General features: G+C 41.8%; 1 protein-coding gene across 8 annotated transcripts in view; it reads right to left on the minus strand.

The window, feature by feature from the left end:
• The window catches only part of LOC147029133 (uncharacterized), a 109,040-nt gene that overhangs the window by 61,295 nt on the left and 22,464 nt on the right, over positions 1-25,281 (minus strand). For 4 of the 8 annotated variants that reach the window (XM_085880077.1, XM_085880075.1, XM_085880082.1 and 1 more), the window contains 2 exons: positions 18,330-18,463; positions 804-18,184 (listed from right to left, as the gene is read on the minus strand). The exons of the other annotated variants lie outside the window; for them this stretch is intronic. The gene's annotated coding sequence lies outside the window, so the exon portion shown is untranslated. Of the gene's footprint in view, positions 1-803; positions 18,185-18,329; positions 18,464-25,281 lie in introns of those variants that run through there. 8 annotated transcript variants of the gene reach the window in all.

A 25,281-nucleotide genomic window follows, 5' to 3' on the forward strand; every position in this document is an offset into this window, starting at 1 on the left:
TCCGTTGCAATTTGTTTGCCGTTGGCCTCGTTTTACAGTTATTAGTACCCGCCTAATGTTCTTTAAACCACTCATCCATGCTCCTTTATTGATGATAAAGATATAATTAATCACCCCTTTTAGTTAATTTTACAACTGCTTGTGCCATAGAAGAAAGCATATCTCCAACCAACAATCTCGATTTATTTGGTCGGCTTTCAAGTTTTTCAGCAAAATCTACAATTACACCACTTCCACCAATTTGTTTCTCCAACTCTTTGTTATGTCTTTCAAACTCTTTTTGATCCGGAGTTGAGCCTTCCTTTCGATGGCAGTTTTCACCACTGCTGACATACCACCAATCAATGCTCCAGCCGCACTTAAACCAGCAAATAAAGGAATTAGAAATGGGAGAAATCCTCTGCTTGTCTCTCTTATTTAATATTGTTGTGGAGCCAGGTGTCGGCTGCGAGCACGACCGCTACATGGAGCAGTAGAGTCGGCTCCACCGAACACCCAGAATTCAGATCGTCACCCCCGGATAACTCCGAAGGTGCGGGTCCCTGACAGCAGTGGTTCTCAACCTTTTGGAGCCACTACCCCCCCCCCCAAAAAATTTTAAGCTGGGGTTCGCAACCCGCCTCCCGACTCACACTGCAGTGATGTCACGGAGCGCATAAAAAAATCCAGTGCCTGGAGCACATTGGTCAACGCCTAGGTACTGCCAGCTGTTAAAACTAAACAGAACTAAACTAAACTAAACTGGCATCACAAATTAATTATATACACTCTGATGTATAACACAGTAAAAACAGCCAGCCACATTCATAAAAAAAGGCTTCTGTAATTGCAAAGAGCAGTATGTAGCCTATTTATGCACGGGATACAGACTGGAAGATTGAGCGACCCTCTGCTGCAGACAGAGGTTTCCATCACACATGACAGCAACCAGACGTACACAAACCTTGCATTACTGACCAAAAATAAACAAAAAAACAAAACAACAAAACAAAAACTAAATCAATTTGGCTACAAGTACATTTTTAAATTATATTCAAGATCCGACAGCACAACTCATTGTGAAGGAGGCAACAGGACTGCTTTACAAGCTGATGGCAATAGGCTATTATCATTCATTCTCATTTAGCTGGGCCTGCAAAACAGCTTTAAGCACAGTGCAAATACCTTTCAGTGTCCCTGCAGGCTTATTATTCTCATTTCATTCACAGTTCTTATAACAGTTATGCCTGTTGTCGGCTTGGAGCCTATTATCATTCATCTTATTTTGCATTTTCCCCTTTATAACAACGATTCTCAATGGGTTTTCAGTTTCATTTTTTTCCAAATTGAACACAATAATTCAGATAATACTGACACAATAATTGAACACAATAATTCATGTAATACTGACTCACAATAATTGAACACAATAATTCAGATAATACTGACACACAATAATTCATATAATACTGACAAAATAATTGAACACAATCATTCAGATAATACTGACTCATGATAATTGAACACAATAATTCAGATAATACTGACTCAATAATTGAACACAATAACACACAATAATTATTTTTTTAACAGTTACATCTGTAAAGGCACGGGCTTGTATTGTCAGATAGTATTCACTTACTCATTTTAGTGGGATGGCTGGGCCTGTTTCTTTGAACAAAGCAGCTGTATTCTTGGTTTTAAGCTGGAGACTGCAACACGAAGATCATCCTCAACCCTAATGAGCTGTGATCTGTATTTGTTCTTGATAAATGTCAGTGAGGAAAAGGTATTCTCACAAAGGTATGTAGATCCAAAATGGAATAAGTATATCAATTGCAGCCTTTGATAGCCCTGGGTATTCTGCGGCCACTGACAGCCAGAATTCCTCCAGTGTGGATGAGGCAAAAGTGGTCTTAATGTGCGGTCAGAGGAGAGGTCCAAGAGCGCATCCTCAAGCTCCGATGACAGGTGTCAGACAGATGAGGTGATGAAAGGCTGACGTATCCAGTCGTTTCTCTCTGGGTGTCGTCTTTTGGGAAATACCTATTGAAGTGGCCAAGCAGGCTTCTGAGGTGAGCAGCAAGAAGTCCTTTTATTGTTTGGATGCTTATGTCAAATTTGTCCATGAAGTCCTCCAGCTCAGGGAACATTTCCACACTGCCTTCTTCGACTCACGCTGCCCACCGCTGAAGCTTCTTAGTAAACGCTGTAACCTTGTCAGAAAGCGTGAGGACATTGGTGTTTGGGCCTTGGAGAGACAAGTTTAGACTGTTCAGTTTATCAAATATGCCTGCCAGATATGCAAGGCCAGTAACCCATGTGGGGTCGGTCAGTTTGTCAGGGAGGGGGAAGCCGCAATCTGAGAGGAAAATGCGAACCTCCTCGCGCAGTTCAAACAGTCTGGTTAAAACTTTCCCCCGTGATAACCATCTGCCCTCTGTGTGAAATAGTAGAGATTCGTGTTCCGATCCCATTTCCTGGCAGAGTGTGGCAAACAGTCTGGAATTCACCGGATGGGATTTGATGAAGTTCACCACTTTAATTGCTGTTTGGAGAACATTGCGGAGTTGTGGCTTGAGGTTCTTGCTGGAGAGGGCCTCTCTGTGAATAATGCAATGAGTGAATTTGATATGTGGCGCCACTTCCAAAACTTTAGCTTTCAGTCCCCTTCTTGTTCCCTGCATGGCGCCAGCTCTATCTGTACACACAGAGATGCAATTTTCCCAACTTTGCCCTTCCTCGCACATTTTACTGTCCAGTTTGTTAAAAATGTCACGACCAGTGCAACTTCCTTCAAGTCTCGAGCAAAACAACATATCCTCGTACATTTTCCCCTCGTATCTGTATCTTGCAAAAACAAGTAACTGTGCATCACTGAAAACATCCGTTGTTTCGTCAATTTGGAGGGAAAATCTTCCACTTTTCTTCACTCGGTCAATGAGCTGCTCTTTAATATCGTTGGCCATTTCACCAATGCGCCTCACCATTGTGTCATTAGACAGTGGAATAGTCTCAAGTGTGCGAGCTATTTTTTCACCATGCATAGCTCTGGTCATTGCAATCGCTGATGGGCAAATCAGGCTCTTTGCAATAGTATGGGGCTTTTTGGATTGAGCAACCAGGTATGCCACTTCATATGAAGCCAACAGGACTTTGACAGGGATTGTAGAGTGCTCACGTGCAGTCGTCTTTTGGCTCTGTAGTTCTCCCTCCTAATGACGAAAAAAATCTAATGGTTTGTCAATGTAGGATGGGTGTATGGTTTGTAAATGTCTCTTCAATTTCACTGGTTTCAAGCTTTCATGAGCAAGCACTTCTGAACACAGAACACACTGTGGATATTCCACTTCATTTTTGGCTGGGCATGTGAATCCGTACTGCAGAAAGTCAGTCTGATATTTCCGACGCTTGTTGGAGGCCAAATCTGCCGCCGGCGCCTTACGTTTTTCAGTTGAACTTGTAACAGTTGGCCCACCTTCACATGTGTCGTCTTGGTCCACATCTTGAACTGGCAGACGTTTTTTGACAAGCCACCGATCCATATTCAGCCACCTTGAAGTAGTTAGCTCACGCTAACATTGACTTTCAGCACCCGACACTGTGCTGTGCTATGTTTTTCTTTTTCTCTCACGCACGCATGCACTAATTTCACTTGCTGCTCAAATCTGTTTCATAATGACTACATTATAACATTGGTATGGGAGATTTCATTGAAAAAATATTTTCAAAAAATATTTATGAATTTCTTTATTATATATTTGTTTGTTTATATGTTTTGACAACCTTCCCGTGACCCCCGGAAACAATCTCGCGACCCCTTGGTTGAGAACCATTACCTTACAGGACCGTGAATCGTCAATAAATCAACCGCGTGGGCACAGGGTTATTTGCCAAACTTCAAAATACCTAGAGGCCCACGTGGTGAACTACCGAGTATTCACACCCTCGACGGAGCTCGAACGAGACGAGCCGTAACCGTGCTCGACCCGTGTGTAACCCAAGCGGATGGTTACCAAGGTTCCGTCGGTCCAAATGCACTACAGCAGCCACGGCCTTTTTAATCACCCAACACACACCGTGCTAAACCAATGAAGGAAAGGACGAGGACGAGCTGAAACATTCAACAACAGGGGTATTTATTTACAATAGGTGGGGAAGGAACACATAAAGGGCAGAGGTAAACAGACTATAAACGATGCAAATAATGTACAAGGCACTTAACAGTTTTACTTAAAGACAGGGCTGAGGGACACACACACACACACACACACACACACACACACACACACACACACACACACACACACACACACACACACACACACACACACACACACACACATGCACAAATACCCAGAGAGATGGACCTCGAGGTCTTTATTATTCCTTCAGCTCGGAGGGAAGTCGAGCTGAAGGACGAGAACGTGGCTGGCTACCTGGCCGCGTTCGCGCAGCTCGACGTCCACACCTTCCCGGAGCACCGGTCACCAGAAGACGGACCAGGGCAGCCAGACACAGACCAGCACCAGCGAGATGCGACCAGGCCGGCGTCGAGTGAGATGCGACCAGGCCGGCGTCGAGCGAGATGCGACCAGGCCGGCGTCGAGCGAGATGCGACCAGGCCGGCGTCGAGCAGACCAGAGAACCAAAACCAGCGCCAGTGAGATGCGACCAGGCCGCGTCAAGTGAGATGCGACCAGGCCAGCGTCGAGCAGACCAGAGAACCAAAACCAGCGCCAGTGAGATGCGACCAGGCCAGCGTCGAGCAGACCAGAGAACCAAAACCAGCGCCAGTGAGATGCGACCAGGCCGGCGTCGAGCGAGATGCGACCAGGCCAGCGTCGAGCAGACCAGAGAACCAAAACCAGCGCCAGTGAGATGCGACCAGGCCGCGTCGAGCAGACCAGAGAACCAAAACCAGCGCCAGTGAGATGCGACCAGGCCGGCGTCGAGCGAGATGCGACCAGGCCAGCGTCGAGCAGACCAGAGAACCAAAACCAGCGCCAGTGAGATGCGACCAGGCCAGCGTCAAGCAGACCAGAGAGCCAAAAAAAAAAAACCAGCGCTCGAGCAGACAGAGAACAAAACCAGCGCTTTTTGCAGACAGGGCACAATTATTTGTTCTCCTTTCCTTCGTCCCTTTCTCGGGCGCAGTCCGCTCATCGTGGCCTGCTCTCATTGGGCGGACCGCTTGTCGAGGCTCCACCTTCTTGCAAAGGACTGCCCCGGCTCTGATCTGCTAGCCGCCCATTGGCCGAAAAATGACGTATACCCTTATTTGGCGCACAGCCAGAGCGAAACGCTTCGTGAGCACACAACCAGCGCAGACAATTCCTCGAGCAGTGCTGTTGTTGGAGTTGTTGTTGTAGTAAAAAATCCTAAATTTCAAAATAACTCTGCAGCGCATGAACATCCAATTCCCACGAGACTCAGGGATGGATTCTTACTCGAAACACAATTATCAAAATAAATAAGCTCCGGGGACGGCTGTCTGTCTGTGTGCACAAGGCTTCCAAATTAGTAACAATATTTCTTCAACATTGGTTTTGACATTTTAATTTTAAGTGAGCCAGTATCATTCAAGATTTTCACCTGTTCTCTTGTGAGCAAAACATCAATTCTTACTGCTCCTTTTCTCTGAATTGAATTAACGTTAATCATGCAAGGCTTTTTGATCTTGAATACAAGATGATAGTTTATGAAGATTGATTTCATTAACATATACCCCAGTTGGCACTTTACTACTCATTTATTTATCAAAAAAATGTGAGACTAATCATAACACCATTATCTGTATTAATCTGTAATTCTGTTTCTTCCAAAAGCAAACAATATGCATCAACTTCTTCACTCTCTCCTCTTTCAATGTATAGGGAAGTATCCACTTGATTAGACTTTATAGTTTCCTTTTGAGGACTCAGGTAAATCTCATAGATTGTATGTAGACTTTTAAATGCTGTCATATCCAAAATGGGATATTTATTTCCATTGCTTTCACACACCTTTTGGTAAGACTTGTATACTTCAGAATAATCATTTTTTCCCCAATTAATTTGCAATCTATCTTGAAGATAAAATGTTCCATCGAGAGAAACACGAAGTTGTTTCACCTGAGCATTATCACCCAACGCATTATTCTTATCAGTAGAAGTATCACCATCTGGTTTTTACAAAATGAGGCCAGATATCATGGCTTTCCTTCCAGAACACCCAAATTCCACGTGTTAGTGGTTTGGTTCAGTTTAACATGTTGGCATCTTCTTTTAAGGTATGATACATTGAGTGGTTTCTTTGAGTTAAGTCTTCTATTCAACATCTCTTCTGTTTTAAGATTAGGAGTATATTCACTAATATACGAACTAATTTCATCAACAACAAATTTATTCTGAGCAGCAAAAGCATTAGCAATGGCAAAAAGCAATCTATTTTCATTATCATTCCTTTGCAGTTGAAATCTAATTTTAAGACCATACAGAACTTTATCATGATCACAAAATCCAAAGTGGAGGAACTGCCACAGTAAAACTATTACCTGATTTTGTATCATCATTATACATTCCTTTTCTCTGACTATATCCAGGGTCTGTGTTTGTTCCCATTGCCATATCAGGAATAAAACCTTCAACAGCTCCCTTTCCTATTCTATCGCTCAATTTCATCTTTTCAGATGTAGCAGAGACATAATCAACCGCTTCAACTTCTTGTGTTCCAATATACAAACGATCACTATCAAACATTTTCCAGAAAAAAATCATTTACGAGTGTAGCGCTTGTGTTATTCGCAGCCTTAGTGAATGTAAATTTACACAAGAAACTTTCAGCTAGATTCATATAAGTTTGTTGATTTATTTATTTCAAAACTTTGTTCCATTTGTATTCCAGTCTGTTCCAGTTATGGCATTTACCTTGAAGTAGTCTTCTTTTTTTAGTAGAGTTTGAGATGACAATGGTATGATCCAAATCATAGATCCTATAAATTGCTTCCATACTTGTATTTATTGAGGAAAAAAAAGATGTTAAAACTTTTGAGACCCTGACCCAAGTATTTGAATTATTTTCTGTCGTTCTTGGGGAGACAACTGAGTTTTGCCTTTCTTAATTTATTTTATTGCTTGGAATTTATGAGATACCTTTTGGGCATCTTTTATACTCTTTATAGCACCCACAACATTTCCCACTGCAGAAGCAGTTGAACCAATTAGGTAATCATGTTTAAGAATAGTTGAACCTACACCCATTAGTGTCAATTATCCCATCTAATTTTTTTCCAAATTGATGTCCTGCACCCCTTTGTCTCTTCGGTTTATCGTATCCTCAACCAAGATACATACCTTCACCCTTGTAGTTTGGGGAAAGGAACATCCCATCCCCTGTAATTATTTTATATTTTCCCAACTCATGTTTCCTCACAATAACCATCGTATTTATTTTTTGGAAAACTTCACGAAGGTGAATTCTGATGGATATAATTTCTCCATTAAAATAAATCATGCGATTATCTTGGTCGGTTATCCTAAAATTTACTCTGCATGTGGTTTTTCCTGACACAGGAAGATAAACCCGATTTTTGGGTTCCATATTGAATTTATAACCAATTGGGGTTGAGTAATGCACTGAAAGAAAATATTGTATTTGTTCTTATTCCATCATTATAAGTGCCATCAATCAAATCACAGTGAATTAATACCGAATTTATGCCTGAGGATATTTGAATGACATTATGACTATAAAATGTTCCATTAGTTTCAAACTTTTTTGAGAAACCCAATAACTCTCTCAATGAATTATCAATTGTGAAATCAACCTTGTAGTTATTTTTAAGTTTAATCGTCGATTTTGAACTATGTTTTTGAATACCTATAACAATATACGGTTGCATTACAATCAATATACTTTGGCAAATGAGTGACAAGCACATTTGTTCCCAAAATTTTTTTTAAGCTGGAGTTCTTGAATCGTTAAATTGCTGCTTGGTTGGAGAAGGATTTCATATAGAGTAAGCTGTCAAGGTGTTTGAAAAAGTGGTAGTCTGTGGAAGAAACGTCTGGTGAATACACTGGGTAAAGGAGAACTTCGTACCCCAACATGTTCAGTTTCTGAAGTCAGTTGTGCAACACAGACAAGCATTTCAATAGAGCAGGATTGGGCTTCTTCGATTCAACAATGCCAGCTGTCATTGGGAGAGTTTCTGATGAATAGAGTTTAATTCACAACAGTACCTTTTCGCTGTGATGGTTTTAGTAGGTTACAAGAAATTATAAATGATGGTGGATGACACCAGTTGTAGTCCACCATGACCTTCTTTTGGTGGAGGCCAGGCAGGTTTTGCAAAATGTCTGCCAAAGCACACACTACAAAACGATATATAGCAAAGACATGCACCATCACAAGCATGAAAAAAAATGAACCCATAAATTAACACAATATAAAAGCCCACAAAACTTTTGTAATGACCTAATGTTAAAAAAAAGTCGAGGGTTGAAAGAACCTTTTCCATGTTATCAGACGTAAAAGACAGTGAATGAGTGAAGATTGAAAGACAGTGGGTTAGGATGAGAGAGAGAGAGGACTTGAGATGGTCGTGCATTGCCTGTTGAAAACTCGGGAGGGAAGATCAAGATCGATTCCCACTCATCCGATGTCTTTTCCCCTTGGATAAGTCCATCCAATACTCGATCACAATGATTGTGGAGAGCATCTCATAGCTTCAGACAAATATGGGATGCCATCCAGACCAAAGCTTTTGAATTTTGGCATTTGTGAGTCGTTTAACAATTTTCTGTTTGGGAATTAATCGCTCGATGAATATCCTCTTGATGCCGCTTCTTCTTTTCCAAGTTTTGGATCTATTCCACCTTCTTGTCTTCTTTTCAGTTTTCATAAATCCCTTTCCAGAACTCGTCCATCTTTTTCTGGGGTGGGAAGATTGCCACACTGTTCGTTTCCTTATTTTTTTTAATTAAATATAATGAGTAAATGTTCAAACAGCTGGTCTTTTCTTCTGTCATTTACTTCGTTTGAGTTTTTAATGCTCTCCTGTATGGATACTCATATGCTTATTCAAATCACCTTTAAAAAAAAAAACCCTCATCCCAGACAGCATTTATAAGGACACTGGTTTTCATCACCACTTGCGGGTTTCAGGAGGTGGGAGTTCTCCAAGAACTCAAAATCTCCACCTCCTATTTTTTGGTGAAGGATCATGATTCATGAACCAAACTGCAAAGTTTCGTTCTCAGAGCCTTGTTCCAAGGGCTCTTCTCAAAATCTTCACTGAACCTCTGACAGCCTCCAATAGTAACTAGTTTGTGATAATATTCCCGGAATGAATGGTCAGTAAGGGTTTTCTTTATCATTCCTGTAGCTCCGACCATCACTGGTACAATTTCAGCTTTCTTCAATTTCCTCATCTTCTTGACCTCATTTTTCAGATCCTGGTATTTGGTCATCTATACTATTAAACGAACAAACTGCCAAAGTTTCCAAAACACGTGGCAGAGGGATGAGTCTGAGCTTTGGCACACATGTCCAGTATTGCTTCGGATTCCAAATGTCCCCTTTTGGAACGGATCCATTATCGGAGTTCCATGACAAAAGGGTCCAAAATTGCTGTGATGGGTCCCCAACTTGAAACGGCCTTTTACCCCCCCCCCCCCCAAACCATACGAACACCGGATGAATAGCATGGCGAGATGGAGTGCGTGCAACCGCTCAGCCAATAGTGTGCCGAGATTTCCAACCATGTTCATAAAGTGAGGCCCTGTTTATTTCCTTCCAGTCCTTCCAGACTGTATTGAGCATTCCGTAAGCCATAAGATGCCGAAACGTAAAAATGCAGACACGTTCAACAGCAGTACGAAATAGGAAGCGCAGCTATCAAAAGAATATCTCGCCACACGCTCTCGGTGAATTGCAAGACAACAATGAGAGACCATTTCCCCCCTACAGCATTGGCAAGATGGACACTATGTGCTCTTCCTGTGGCGCGTACATGTGGAAAGCTTAACTGCATTCCGGTTGCCTCGAGGTGAACGACAATTTTCCACCTGCTGTATGCAAGGGAAAATTGTTCTTTCCAACATCAGTGAACCACCTCCCCTCTTGCAACACCATTTCACTGACTGCACACCTGAAGCAAGGGTTTTTCGTTCCAACATTCGGGCATACAACTCGAGTTTAGCATTAGTGTCATTGGGTGTACAGGAAGATGTGTTACCTACAAGGGGCCCATATACGTTCAGAATCCATGGCAGTGTTTATCATAGAATCGGACATTGCTTTCCCGAGAACGGTAAACTGCCGAAGTTTTTGCAAATCTATATCTACGACACTGCCAACGAAATCGCTCATCGAACTGCATGGAACAGCAACCTGCACCGTGATTTGCTTCAAAAGCTACATAACAGGCAGTACTGCATGACTAAATAATCCGTTCATAAGTGCTTTTAAGCAAGCCGCCAAATTACTGGAACGAGAAGAAAATGATTCCATGAAGTTCGTTTTGAGAGCGGACCCAATGACGGACTTACGGCACTATAATATACCGACAGCAGCAGAAGTAGCGGTTATCTTACCGGGAAGTGCTGATGTTCCATCGCACCGCAACATCGTTTTGTACAAGCGGTCAAGCCTGGATCCAGAAAGTCATGACATTATCTGCATCAATGAGACCCACTCCGATTATGACCCTCTTCATTACGTGTTGTTACTACCACATGGAGATCTGGGCTGGACATTTACCATCAAGAAACAAGATGGCAAATGCATCAATACTATGGAGTTTTACGCTTTCCACTTGATGGTTAGACGTAACTTTAATGTAATACTAAGTAGTGGTAGATTACTACAACAATATATTGTCGATCAATATGCAAAGGTTGAACAAGGACGCCTGAACTACGTCTACCACAATCAATGGCAATTGCGGGTGGAGCTGTATCATGGACTATCTGATGCAGTCGCCACCGGGGATACTGACGGTGCCACAATTGGTCACAGAGCTGTCCTTCCATCGTCATTTACTGGAAGCCCATGAAATATGCATCAATTGTAGCAGGATTCGATGGCTATCATTCGGCGATACTCGAAACCTGACCTCTTCTTTACATTTACGTGCAACCCCAAATGGGAAGAAATCCAAAATGCGTTATTCCCTAATCAGGTTGCCGCTGATCGACCAGACATCATAGCCAGAGTTTTCAATCAAAAGAAGAAGGCTTTCCGACACGATAATGTGGTTGGTCAAATATTCAGAAAGGTTCTCGCGTACGTCTGCATAGTGGAATTTCAGAAACGAAGGCTGCCTCACCTTCACACGTTGGTGATTCTCCACCAAGAAAGTAAGCCTCGATCACCAGACCATTATGAAAAATTAGTCACGGCAGAAATTTCCGACCCATCGCAGACTCGATTGCATAACGTGATGGTACAGAATATTATACACGGACCATGCGGCACGACTAATCCTCGATCGCCTTGCATGGAACAAGGCAAATGCACTGAACAATTCCCCAAACAATTCTGCGAAACGACACGATGCATGCACGATGGCTACCCGTTATACAGAAGGGATTCTGGACCTCAGGTACAAAAAAAACGGAGTTAACGTTGTTAACCGCCGGGTCGTTCCTTATAACCCGTACCTGTCCTCCAAGTAGAATGCCAACATCAATGCTGAAGTCTGCTCGACGGTCATGGCAGGGAAGTTTTTCTACAAATATGTCAATAAAAGACCAGATCGTATTATGGCCGCTGTATGTAAAGACGATCAACAACAAACTGACAACGACGTGAACGAGATCAACCGGTTTGTGGACGCGAGGTACGTTTCCGCATGCGAAGGCTGCTGCTGTTTGTTCCACTACGATCTACATGAATGATCACTGTCGATTCAACGTTTGGATATCCATCTTCCGAACCAAAATAGAATCGTCTGTGCTCCTGGACAGGCTGCAGAAGCTTTAGACTATGTCAAAGAAACAACCCTCACTACCTGGTTTATCTGTAACTGCGACTACCCCGAAGCCCGTTCTGTTCCATACCACGAGTTCCCAGAACACTTCACGTGGAACAGCACTACATGCAAATGGTCGCCTCGGAAACGGGGAAACACAATTGGACGCTTATACAGTGCCAGTCCATCTGAAGGCGAACGATTCTATGTTTGCGACTGCATCATTCACCTGGATGTACATCAATCGAAGATCTATGGTGACTCCCTGACGGCACCATTGTGGACACATTCAAAGCGACAGCAGTGGGTCGAGGTTTCTTGGAAGGCGAACGCGAATGGCATGACTGCTTCGAAGAGGCCGCCATGTCAGGTTTCCCGATTAAACTATGCACTCTCTGATTCTGCCAACCTGCACAATTATTTTCCTCAATCAGACAATGTTTTAGCGAGGACATACTCAACAATGCTAACCGGGCTGGCATCACATTGACTGGCGCCAAATTAAACAGGACCCGAGGAGCCATCGAGGAACTCCTGCGCTACCATGGAAAATCATTGCAAGATTACCCTGTCATGCCCCAACTCAGCCACGTGACCGATGCCGAACATGTTCCATCCTCTTTTCTCATGACTGAATACGATGTTCAAGCAGAAAAAAAAACAAGGCGGATCACAACTGCAGACTCCTCAATCAAGATCAAAGGGTGGTATACGAAGCGGTGATGGAAAATGTGGCAATGAAGAATGGGGCAGTGTTCTTCGTTGATGGCCCTGGAGGCACTGGAAAAACGTTTCTTTACAACACCATCCTACACAGCGTTCGTTCCATGAAGCTCACCGCACTCGCAATAGCATATTCCAGGATAGCGGCTGAGTTGTTGGACGGAGGTCGAACTGCTCATTCTCAGTTCAAAATAACTATACCTATACAGCCACACAGCACATGCAATATTCCAAAGAACTCTGCATTGGCTACACTGATCAAAGGAACATCTGTCATAATCTGGGATGAAGCTCCAATGATGCACAAGCAGGTCTTCGAATGCTTGCATCACTCATTGTGCGACATTATGGAGACGGAAAAGTCTTTCAGAGGCTTGATAGTCCGATTGGGTCGTGATTTCAGACAAGTGTTACCAGTCATCAGACATGGACGTGAGGGGGACATTGTCGAAAGTAACCTGAAGAGATCGTTCCTCTGGCAGGAGGTTCAATTATTTCACCTCACCATTAACATGCAAGCTCTGATGGGCCCGTCTCACCAAAACCAATCTGTCAACGATTTTCAAACTTTCTTGCTGTCGATTGGAGACGGCAGAAAACCTACAAATCCAGACGTATCTTCTTCTTTCGGCTGCTCCCGTTAGGGGTTGCCACAGCGGATCATCCGTATGATCCACATAGTGATTTGGCACGTTTTACGCCAGATGCCCTTCCTGACGCAACCCTGATCATTACGACACAGGGATATGGTACACCTATTTTAACCGGGGTATACACCGGCCCAGTACACTGGTACTCATTTCGCTGACCTCGGAAGGATGACAGGCTGAGTCAACCCCCTGGTGTATTAATTCAGTGGCCCAACGGGGCTTGAACTCAGGACCTTTTGGATCCCAAGCCGCTGCCCGAACTACTGCGCCAACACCAAGCATCACAAATCCAGATGTATGGAAGTGCAAAATACACCTATCGTCAGAAATCTGCATTGATCCCGTTATTGGTGGCATCAATGAGCTCATCAGGTCTGTTTTCCCTGACTTGACTACAATCGACTACAGCAGAGCAATACTGTGTCCGACAAACGAAGAGGTTGACATGATCAACGAAAAAGTCTTACAAACCTTCCCGGCTGGTGAAACGCAGACATATCTCAGTGCTGACAGCGTATCTGATCCAGGACAGACGTACCTCTGTCCGACGGAGTTCTTAAACTCATTAACACCAGCGGGCTTACCACCACATAAACTCTGTCTTCGAGTGTCCACCCCAATAATACTGCTCAGAAATTTGGACCCACGTAATGGATTACTGAATGGAACGAGACTGCGCATAATCAGCCTTGGAAGCCGGCTGATCGAGGCTGAGATCATGACCGGCAAAAACATCTTCTTTCCCAGAATAACTCTTACCCCATCAGATTCTGGACTGCCTTTTTATCTACGAAGATGCCAATTCCCAATATGACCAGCATATGCGATGACCATCAAGTGCCAGGGACAAACTCTCACTTTTGTGGCCATTAATCTGAACAATCCTGTCTTCTCACACGATCAGTTGTATGTGGCGAGCGCAATCGATGGAGTATATCAAAATACTGCCACAACTTAGTCAACCCAATGACGGCTTCAACTACACGGATAACATCGTTTACAGTGGACTGGGTTTACATGAGTAAGTATGCTCTGCTTTTTTCGATAACAGGCACTAATTTCGCGATGTACTACAGCGTCACATCCGTGTTATGCCGCGCCTTGCGCGGGTTATCTTCTGGTTTTCCTAATTTCTGTAGCATTTTGTCCGAAGTCATTGGGAACCGAGACCTCAATCAGCAATGCCATTTTTCCCCTTTTTGCTTGAGCACCATGTCTGCATGCAATGCTTCATTTACAGTGTCCACACTTGACGGGATCATCTTGTCATACATGAGCATTACTTGTTCATTTTCGACAATCGGCTCTGGTTTGTGTTTCCATGATAGTTCTAGATCAAGGATGTTAAAATGTTTACAGATGTGCCAGTGGATTACTCCACAACAGTCATATCTTTCTGTATTCAGCTTTTCCACAATGACTTTTTTACACGATGAAAGGTGATGGCTGGTACTTTGTTTCTTCTTGACAAGAGATGCATTTGGCCGATTGACTCAATTGCACCATATTCTTTAAAGCATTGGTGCAGTTTCCTTGGTCTTGTGCATTGATGACGACTCGTTCTCCATCCCAACTAATTTGACCTCTTCTTAGCCATTCCAATGAACCTTCCTTGTCGATCCCTGTTCTGTTAAGCTCATTCCCTTTCCTTAAAAAAAAATCTCCCTTGTCGATCCCTGTTCTGTTAAGCTCATTCCTTTTCCTTAAAAAAAAAATCTTCCTGCTCTTTTGTCATTCTCCCATTTGTTGGAGTATATCTGCTGATATTTATTTTTGTAGTTTCGTTTTCCTCCCCCCCCTCCCCCAATCACTGGGGTTGTGTTTATTTGTTTGGCTTTCCTGTTCCTGTGTAGTATCCATAATTTGCACCTGTCTTTGGAAATTTCTTGCTAGATGGATTACTGATTCCTTTTCTGTTCTGTTGTTTTCGTGCTCATGTCCAAATCTCACCCGGTAGTCTGTTGAGCTCTTCACCTACTCCGTTAATTCTACACACGATGTTCTGTGTGCTTGGTGAAGCACCATCAAACCGCCTCGTCCCTCTCGCCTCAGTCAGTTCAACCTTGGTATGCATTGGTTTTTGGAGAACATCTTGTGAATAGTTACGTTTCCTTGTTTTGGTGTCGAGATTGTTGATCTCCAATTGTGGGCAGTTTATAATTGCTCAGCTACATTGGAATACTGGCACAGCAAGTTGATTTGTAGCTTTGGTTTTGTTTTTTGGGGAGAGAGATGACTTCAGAATTAGTCTTATTCTGCATAAGTATTCTTTTCCAAATATTTTATGCATTGTTTTGTGTTGTACCTGGAGGCCTTCTTTTGTTCCTAAGCATTTCTGGATGCTTTGTTTTCTTGATCCTCTATTGTGCTTTCATTGATTGAGATGTTGTCTGTTATTTTTGTTTTTTCTTGCACAAATGTGCACTTGGCACATTTGTCAAGACAAAATGCCATCCAGATGTCTTCCGAGTACCACTTCACTAGTTTTCATTGATCTGCCAATTTCTTATCATTTTGGGCGAAGAGTTTTGGATCGTCCATGTTCAGTCGATGTGTTACCTTTCTTGTTTCTTGAGTCATTCTTCTGTTGCATATCAGATTGTATCTGTGTCTTTTGTTGATTGAGGTTGTTACTCAGTGGGTCCAGGGCCTGACAAAACAGGAGGGGGGAAAGACTGTCACCTTGTAAGATACCACGTCGTATCTTTACTGCTTGGATTTCAATCTTTCCTTCCAGATAAGGTAGTGTAAGAATTGTGTTCCAGAGAATCATCGCTTGCTCAATCAGTGTGACTATTTGGGGGTCAATTTTGCATACTTGCATGGATTTTATAATCCATGAATATGTGACACTGTCAAAGGCTTTTTGTAATCTATCCAGGTTGTGGATAAATTGGTTTGTCAGAGCTTACAGTTTTCGAGTATGGTTTTATTTCACAATAAATGATCGAGTGTACCATAATGTTCTCTCTTACATTCTTTCTGCTCCATCTTTAAAGCTCCTTCTGAGTTAGATGGTCAAAAATTGCATCGGTGATTGTTCTGTTCAAAGTTTGTTTGTTGTTGGTAAGCATGTTATTGGTCTGTATTTGTTGGGTAGATGGGTTTCTTCAGATTTGGAGTCGAAAGAGTGTTGCCTTCTCTCAGCCATTCATGCATTGACTGTTTCCCTCAGATAAGCACATTAAATGCTTGAACATGTAATTGCTTTCGCCATGCAATTACATAGAGCATGCAATTGCTTTCGCCAGAAGTATGGAATCACATCTGGACCTGGGCATTTAAAGTTCAGTGCTTTTGCGAGATGTTTTCTCATGTTTTCCTCGTAAATTGTCAGTGGGTGCATTTACTGTAGATGTTGCTTTCTATTTTCCAAGTGCCGTATCCACTTTGCTTCCTTGTTGTGTTTTATCATCTTCAGATATACCCTTCCAAAATTTTTATGTCCTCTTTTTTTTAGGGAGAGTAACATTTTGTTTGCTTTCTGAGCTCTCGATATGTTTTTGGGTTGTTTTCAAACTGGTGATGTTGGTTTCTTATATTCTCAGCCTCATAGTTTTTTCATTTCCTTGCAATCTGTTGTATTTGGAGTTTATTATGGACAGCTAACTGGTCTAATCTGGTGTTTTCTTTGTTATAATTCATTTTTTATGTCTGATTCTTTTCATGAGCTTTGGGCTTCTGTTTCCCTTGTTAAATTGTTCTATTTGTCCCATATCCACCCTGTATTGAAATACCAGCACTGCAAGTCAACAGGATCCACACACGAGAGCGTCCTTACAAATGGATGCTTTGTCAATGTAAATCTCGTTTGTAACGACACTCTCCTGTGTGGATCCTCATATGCATTTTTAAACTGCTTTTTGAGAGAAACCCTCATCACATATGTCGCATTTGTAAGGACACTCTCCTGTATCGATCCTCATATATGCTTATTCAACTTGTCTTTTCGAGAGAAACTCTCATCACAGACAGAGCAGTTGTAAGGACACTATGGTGTATGGATCCTCATATGCTCATTAAAATGGCCTTTTCCAGAGAAACCTTGGTATGCATTGGATTTGTTTTGGACACATTGGACACAGGAGCATCTGTAAGGACGATCTCCTGCGTGGATCCTCATATGCACATTCAAATCACCTTTATGACCAAAACCTTTATAACAGACTAAGCATTTGTGAGGACGCTCTCCTGTATGGATCCTCACATGCTTATTCAAATCGCCTTTATGAGAGAAACCTTTATCACAGACAGAGCACTTGTAAGGACGCTCTCCTGTGTGGATCCTCATATGCTTATTCAAATCACCTTTTTGAGGGAAACCTTTATCACAGACATAGCATTTGTAAGGTCGCTCTCCTGTCTCGATCCTCATATGCTTATTCAACTTGTCTTTTCGAGAGAAACTCTCATCACAGACAGAGCAGTTGTAGGGACACTCTCCTGTATGGATCCTTGTATGCTCATTAAAATGGCCTTTTCCAGAGAAACTCTGATCACATTTGGAGCATTTGTGAGGACGCTCTTCGGTGTGGATCCTCATGAATTTTCAAATTGCCTTTACAAAAGAAACCCTCATCACAGACAGAGCATTTGAATGGATATTCTCCTCTGTGGGTCCTCATGTGTATTTTCATGGCTCTCAATGAAGTAAAATCGACACTACATACATGACACATATAATGCATTTGCCTTTCGAGAACCATTTTGGGGTTGTTTAACTTAATATTGATCTTTGTGCTGTTTTCACCAGATGTACACTTGTATTTTGAAAGTTGTGAGTTGTGTTCTTGGGATAGTTTCTTCAAAATGGACATCATCTTCACTGTGAAGTTGCACCTGGACCTTATCTGCCCAATTGGACTCCTTGATTGTTCTACCAAAACAAAGAACACAAAGTTATTTTGCATTTTACTTTGACAGTTTGACAAAAAAAAAATGCAAAATATTTATCGATTTTGAAAATTTTATAAACCCTGAATTCAAAAGATTGAGTGTTAAGTTTGTCGGTTTCTGCTCACCTGTTGTAAAACAGACAGTTCTGCCATGTGTCAAATGAACACCCGAATCCTCCTTTACTGAAGCATATCTTAAAGTTTCTTTATAGATGAACCGTCATGATGTCTGGATTCCACATTTACAGGATAGACATCACCTGAATACAATGAAGGACATGAAGTTTAAAACACTGCCAAATATACAGTATATGGTTAATCAGTAGTATGCAAGACGTCACTTCCGCTGTTAGAATGAGACTCCATAATGGGAGATGAATCGATGTGTTTACATATACAAGCTTGTATATATACATATACAAGCTGGTGTGTGAAGCAACCATTTCAGAGGAAAGTATTTCCCCCAAGCTCGACTTGGAATTACCAGGGATTGCCGTATATAAACAGCGTCATAATTTTGCGACCTCTCACGCTAACTTCTGGTTTGGGGATTTTTACACGTGTTAATTGACTGACACTGACTCATCGACCTCAATAAAGTCAAGTTTTCCAAACCAGATTCTTCATGTTTTTTCTGTGACATCTTCGTCCATGCATTGCTGTTATTTCCCATCCAAAACACAATCCTTTTGAAATGACTTATGAATGCTAAAGAGGCATTTTGCTCATCACAAACATCGGAATATGAGAAATATCAATAGGTGAGAGGTGCAGGGTATGTAGCCTTTGCTGCTAATACAATTAGCTAGCAGCGACAATGGTTACATCACATACGAATGTTTCTCCTTTCAGCAACAGATGCAAAAATGTAGTACAATTTATCATGTGTTCCTGGAGCCAAACAACTACAACAACAAAAAAATTATAATGGTACTCACAGCCCACACAACAACCACTCCCACCAGTCCCTCTTCTGCCAATTGTGATTACAGTAAATATCATTTTTAACTTGACCTGTGCATCGGCAAGCCCCAGATATGACCTACCCATTGGTGTTAAGAAGCACAAAGGTTTCAGAAGAAATGAGCACGTCTATGAACCCTGAGGTCTTTCATGGGCCCATAGCATCGGGAGTTTTTGTGGTAAGGGGATATTAACTTTTGATCAGAAAGTATTGAGTTGTTCAGAAAGTTCTCCAAATATTTTGTTGCGCAGATGTACACCCGTTTTTCACAGGTACACTTCCAGGTATTTTCAGCTTCTTAAAAAAGTTGGTGAATCGTTTTATGGTACAATCCATATTTGGCAGACATGATATACATCCAGGCTACCCCGTTGACTGTTGTCAAAGGATTTCTGCGGATGCGTTACAAACAATCTGGGGCAGATTATGCCTTTTCAAAAATCAGATATTGTCTGTTAATTCGTGTCTTCTTGTACTGTTTTTCGACTGTTTACCTTCGCATTCTGCGAAAGGTTATGTTTTGGTTGGCGTGTATTTATTTATTTATTTGTAATCTTGTGATTCGTATAACTCAAAAAGTATTAAACCAAATTGCATGAAATTTGGTGGGATGATTGGTTATTAGTCAGGAAGCATTCGATTAGATTTTGGGATCGTTCGGGTCAAAGATCAAGGTCAAGGTCACGAAAAGGTCAAAATCGTCTTTTTACGATAACACGGTCAATTTTTATTCAATTTGCATGCAACTAAAGCCAAAATGTTCAGAATTCAACGCCTCATCTTGTGATATGCAATATGACACAATGACGCCCATACTCTTGTTACCGGTTAGGGTTCAAAGGTCAGGGGGGGTCACGACCTTGAAAAATATGCGTTTTTTGTCATAACGCGGTCAATTCTTGTCCGCTTTACATGAACCCAGCACCAAAATGTTCAGAATTGAATGCCCAATCTTGTGACACAATGACGTCATAACACATGTCACCGGTTGGGGTAAAATGTCGGGGGGGGGGTCACGCCCTTGAAAAATATGCGGTTTTCAGCATAACTCAGTCAATTCTTATTCGATTTGCATGAAACCAGCATCAAACGAGATTACCTTCTCTTGTTGAAACGTTGTATTCATCGAGCTTGCGAGTGAAGACTCGCCAAAACGACGCGAGTTGATTGTTGTTTAGTCCGTAGCCCCCGAAAGTCGGGGGGGGGGTCATGACATTATAGATATGTGGTTTGTGTCATAAGACCATTCATATGAAACCCGTTCCCCACACTCATACCAAGAACAAAAAAAGTAGTGGCGGCGAAGGTATGCGCTCTATGAGTGCCCGTTCTAGTTTTGTGTTGTTTACGGCTGACGTTTGCCACCTCCTGTGAAAATTGTGTCCCTTTTGTCTCTGTTTTCCTTGTTTCTTCCCAAATATTTTATTTCGACATCCTCAACATTCTCCTATTTCCCCTCCTCACTTAAAAAAAAAATCCACTTCATTGGAGATATAATTAACCTCCGCCATCTTCGAAGATGGATGGAGGTTACTGTTTTCACCCCTTTCTGTTTGTTTGTTTGTTTGTGAACAGTATTACGGAAAAAACTCCTCGACGGATTTCGACGAAACTTGGTGGGGGGGGGTGAGGTATGGTCCAAGGATCATGCCATTAAATTTTGGACTTGGTCCCCCCCCCCAAAAAAAAGTTAGAGAAGAAATTTTTTTTTTTGCATTTCTGCATGTTTTAAGTGATTTCCAACCCCCCCCCCAAATTTTTTTTTTTACCCCCCCTCCCCCAAAAAATAGAGAATTTCTTTTTGCATTTCTACATGTTTTAAGTGATTTTCAACCCCCCCAAAAAAATTGTTACCCCCCAAAAATAGAGGAAAACATTTTTTTTTTTTTTGCATTTCTACATGTTTTAAGTGATTTCCACCACCCCCCCAAAAAAAAATTGAGAAAATTTTTTTTTTTTGCATTTTTACATGTTTGGTTTCCAACCCCCCCCCAAAAAAATTGTTACCTCCTCCCCAAAAAAGAATTTTTTTTTGCCTTTCTGCATGTTTTAAGTGATTTCCAACCCCCCCAAAAATTGTTTGAGAAAAAAAAAATTTAAACTTTTTTCAACAAAATATCGATTTTTTTTTTTTGCATTTTTACATGTTTTTAGTGATTTCAAACCCCCCCCCCCCCAACCCCCCAAAAAGAATGTTGGAGAAAAGAACTATAACTCTGTCAGCACTGTTGACATCATATTTAATGAATAAGATATAAGGTTCACTTGAGTGACCCAGCAGTATTGGCGGCGGAGGTTTTGCACTCTCCCGAGTGCTCCCCCTCTAGTTATACTTGAAATTGCTTCTGCATGTACTTTCTGTTCTCCATTCATTCTACCTTTTCTTAACCACTCCAAACTCTTGATTGCATATTAACATTTCTTCCTTTCAAAGCATTTTGAAATGCTTCACTTTCCTTATTTTTCCATGAGGAGCAACCCATCTTCTTCACCATCATCTATTCCTCTTCAGCAATAATTTTTCAAAATCGTCTGTCAGCTCCACCTTTCTCCTTGCCTTCAACAAAAATTCTTACCTTCCATCCTTCGACCTTTTTCCATTCATCCAGTTTGGGAATTTGGAATCAGCATCCCTCCACTTCATGTCTGCTTTTTCCGCCCCCCCCATCCCAATCCCCTCAAAGCTTTTTGTCCACCCTCTCTGCGTCCCTCCTCACCCACCGCTTCAATTCTTCCTCTGCATTCGACCAATTCAAGCCTTCCCAATTACACCGCCTCCTCAAACCTTGCCCGTCGTGCCCTGCACCCTCCCATTGCTGCCTCCCCTGTCCCTAACTGTGTGGACTTCAAACATCCGAGGTCTCTGCTAAACATGACATATATCTCAATCCAGGCCACCGCCAACGAAGCATTCATCTGTTAAACAGATTCCTTCCACCCACAGGATGTCCCTTTCTCTTTAATGTCTCTTCCCAGCTATTGTTTCCTCTAATTTGATAGGTCTAAAACCAACCCTGGCGGCCAGGTTGCACTTCACATAAATAACTCAATCTTTCACTGCCCTTGGACTGATCACTTAGGATAATTGACAGTACTCCATTTCACCTTGCACCAGTAAGTTACGAAGCGACTGCTTCGATGTTTTAATTTTCCATATCCGACTGGTCAGGATGAGTGTCTAAAAAAGTGATAACATATTGTTATTCAACATTTTTAAGCATCTGCCTGCACTGAACGAGCAATAAAATTATACATTACGATTAAGAGAAAGCTTTATAAAAGTAGGTTCATCATTATGCCACCAAGAACATAATTGTTGCATGGACTCGAAGCAGCATTTCATGTGATATTTTCTTCAGATTAGGACAATGCAGGAGGCGCCAGGCAAACAGATGGGATGCCTGCTACCTGCATATATATCCTGCCCAACCTGAGGAAGAAGCCGCTTGGGTCTCAGCCTCTCTTCATAAAACCCAGGAGCGGAAAATAATCCTGTCTGAGGCATCCTGGATCTATTTACTGTTCTTGTTTTCCATTTACTCTCACTTTGGTTGTCATCTCCACTTGGGGATTTCAAGAGGTAGGAGGAACTTCTCCCAGAAATCAAAATCTCCACCTCTTTTTTGGTAAAGGATCACGATTAATGAAACTTTGTTCTCAGAGCCTCATTCCCAGGGCATCTTTCAAAATTTTCACGAAACCTCTGACAGTCTCCACTTGTAGCTCGTTTGTGGCGATATGCCCCAAAAATGCTTTTTAACCCTTTGAACCCTCGCAGCCGTTTTACCGGCCACTATTCAAAAGTCTTCTTGACCTCATTTTTCAGATCCTGGTATTTGGTCATTTTCCTGATTTCTGGAGCATTTAATCCAAAGTCATCTTGGGAACTAAAACCTCGATCAACAATGCCGACTTTTCCTTTTTTGCTTGAGCACTATTTCTGGACACAATGCTTTGTTTGCAATGTCTGCACATGATGGCATCATTGTCATGCGCGAGCAAAATATGTTCATTTTCAAGGATCGGACTTTGTGTTTCCATGATTGTGCTGGGACCGAGATGGTGACATGTTGACAGATGTGGCAGTGGATAACTCTGCAGACACAGTCATGTCTTTCTGTGTACAGCTGTTCCGAAATGAGTTTTTTTACATCCCGAATGGAGGTGACTCGTACTTTCTGTTTCTACCCCATAAAATCTGCATTTGTCTGATTGGCTCAATCCTGCCAGTCTCTTAAAAGGCATGATTGTAGTGTCCTTGGTCTTGAGCATCGATGATGACTACTTCTCCATCCCAATTAACCCTCTGGAGCCCACGAAATGTTCTGGGTGAACAAGAAAATAACCCCTGGGGCTCTAGAGGGTTAATTTGACCTTTTCTTAGCCATTCCAATGAGCCTTCCTGTTCTGTCAATCTCATGTTTTTTATATCTTCCTGCACTTTTATCATTCTCCCATTGGTCAAAGTGTATCTGCCGATATTTATTTTGTAGTTTTCCTTTGCAATGATTAGGGCAGTGTTGGTTTCTTGTTTCTGTTTCGTTTTCCTGTGTAGTATCCATCATTTGCACTTGTCTTTGGAAATTTGTTGTGAAATCGATTAAGGATAACCTTTGCTGGTCTGGTTTTTTTTTTTTTGCTCGCATTACAATGTCATCCGATAGTTTGTTGAGATTTTCACATCCTCCCCGAGTCCTATACATGATGTTCTGTGCACTTGATTAAGTCCGCGCTGCAAATTTGTTTATAGCTTTGGTTTTCTTCATTGGAGAGATGGATGACTTCAATAAACCTCTGCATCTTCCGATTATTTTACACATTTTTGCCCTCGCCGACGGAGAGGGTATTGCTTTTAGGTCTGTTTGTAACTTGCAAAATCAAAGATTTTTCAAGTATATTGGTTAGTTGATTTAGTGATTTTGTCTGCTTGTCACCAACAGGTCACAATTTTAAACAGATCTTCATGAAACTTCACCACATGGTAGAGTTTGTCATGAGGAACAAGCCTATTGTTTTTGAGGTCAAAAGGTCAAAAGGTCAACATCTAAGATGGTATTTCTAAAACTTTCAATTTTCATCCGATTGACTTGAAATTTGAAGATTTATATTTGATCTGAGTTAGTAACTTTGAGTTGATCTTTCTCTCCAGGTGCTTCTGTAGCATTTCCTTTTGTCATTCTCTGGTCCTCTTGTGGAGTTTTCAGTTTTTTTTTCTTGATTCAATTCTCCAATCTGTTGCCCAATTTCTGTTTCTGTTATTGTGATTAAATTTGAAATCTCATCTGTTTCCGTTTTCCTCTTTTGTTCTATTTTCTATGCATCACCACCAAATTATGTTAGTTGTTAGTTTTCTTTGGAGTTTGTACTCTGGGAATTTCATCTCAAACATATGTCCCATCATTCCATTGTGGCATTGATGGAAGGTCACCATTTATCGATGACGAGTCATTTATTATTTCCTTGTCAGTTTGTGCATCTCTTATTCTTAGTTCCTTTTCTGTAAATATTTTCTGTTTGAGGATATTGTTATTCTTTGGGTTTAGTGTTGCCCTATTAAAATTAACTTTATCAGGGCAAAATCTTCAGATGATCTCTTCCAGGGTGAAACAACTAGCATTCTCCTCCTGGAAGGCAACATCAAATAATCACACAAAGCCTGCAGCAAATGTGTCCACACTCAGGAGAGCCAGAAAACATCTGTCAACATCAAGATTAAACTTTCAAACTTGCCTTCCCACCCTACTTAAATCTGGTGGTATCTTGTTAAGTCTGATTCAGAAAGAATGCTCCACCTCCATCCCCTCCTTCACTTCAAATGGCATCACAGCAGTCTCCACATGAGAAGGCCCAATGCCTCAATTATGTGTCTGCTGTCAGATCTTGTGCCCATATACATATATATTGCATGTACATCTCCCAGTCACACCCAACTGCTCCTGGACTCTATCTTTTTCACCTTCAAAGGTGGATTGGATTCTGGCAACCCAACACTGATTCTGCAATAGGATCGGACAGCATCTGCTCATGTCCTAAAAACCGGCTCTGCTCCCTTTTCCCTTCCTTTCTGTGCCCTCCTTCACCACAACATTTGTCCTTGGTCATATTCCATATGCT

Source organism: Eptatretus burgeri, chromosome 4 (genome assembly GCF_056783735.1).
Source record: "Eptatretus burgeri isolate ZD-2024b chromosome 4, Ebu_testis_v1, whole genome shotgun sequence".
Classification (NCBI taxonomy): domain Eukaryota; kingdom Metazoa; phylum Chordata; class Myxini; order Myxiniformes; family Myxinidae; genus Eptatretus; species Eptatretus burgeri.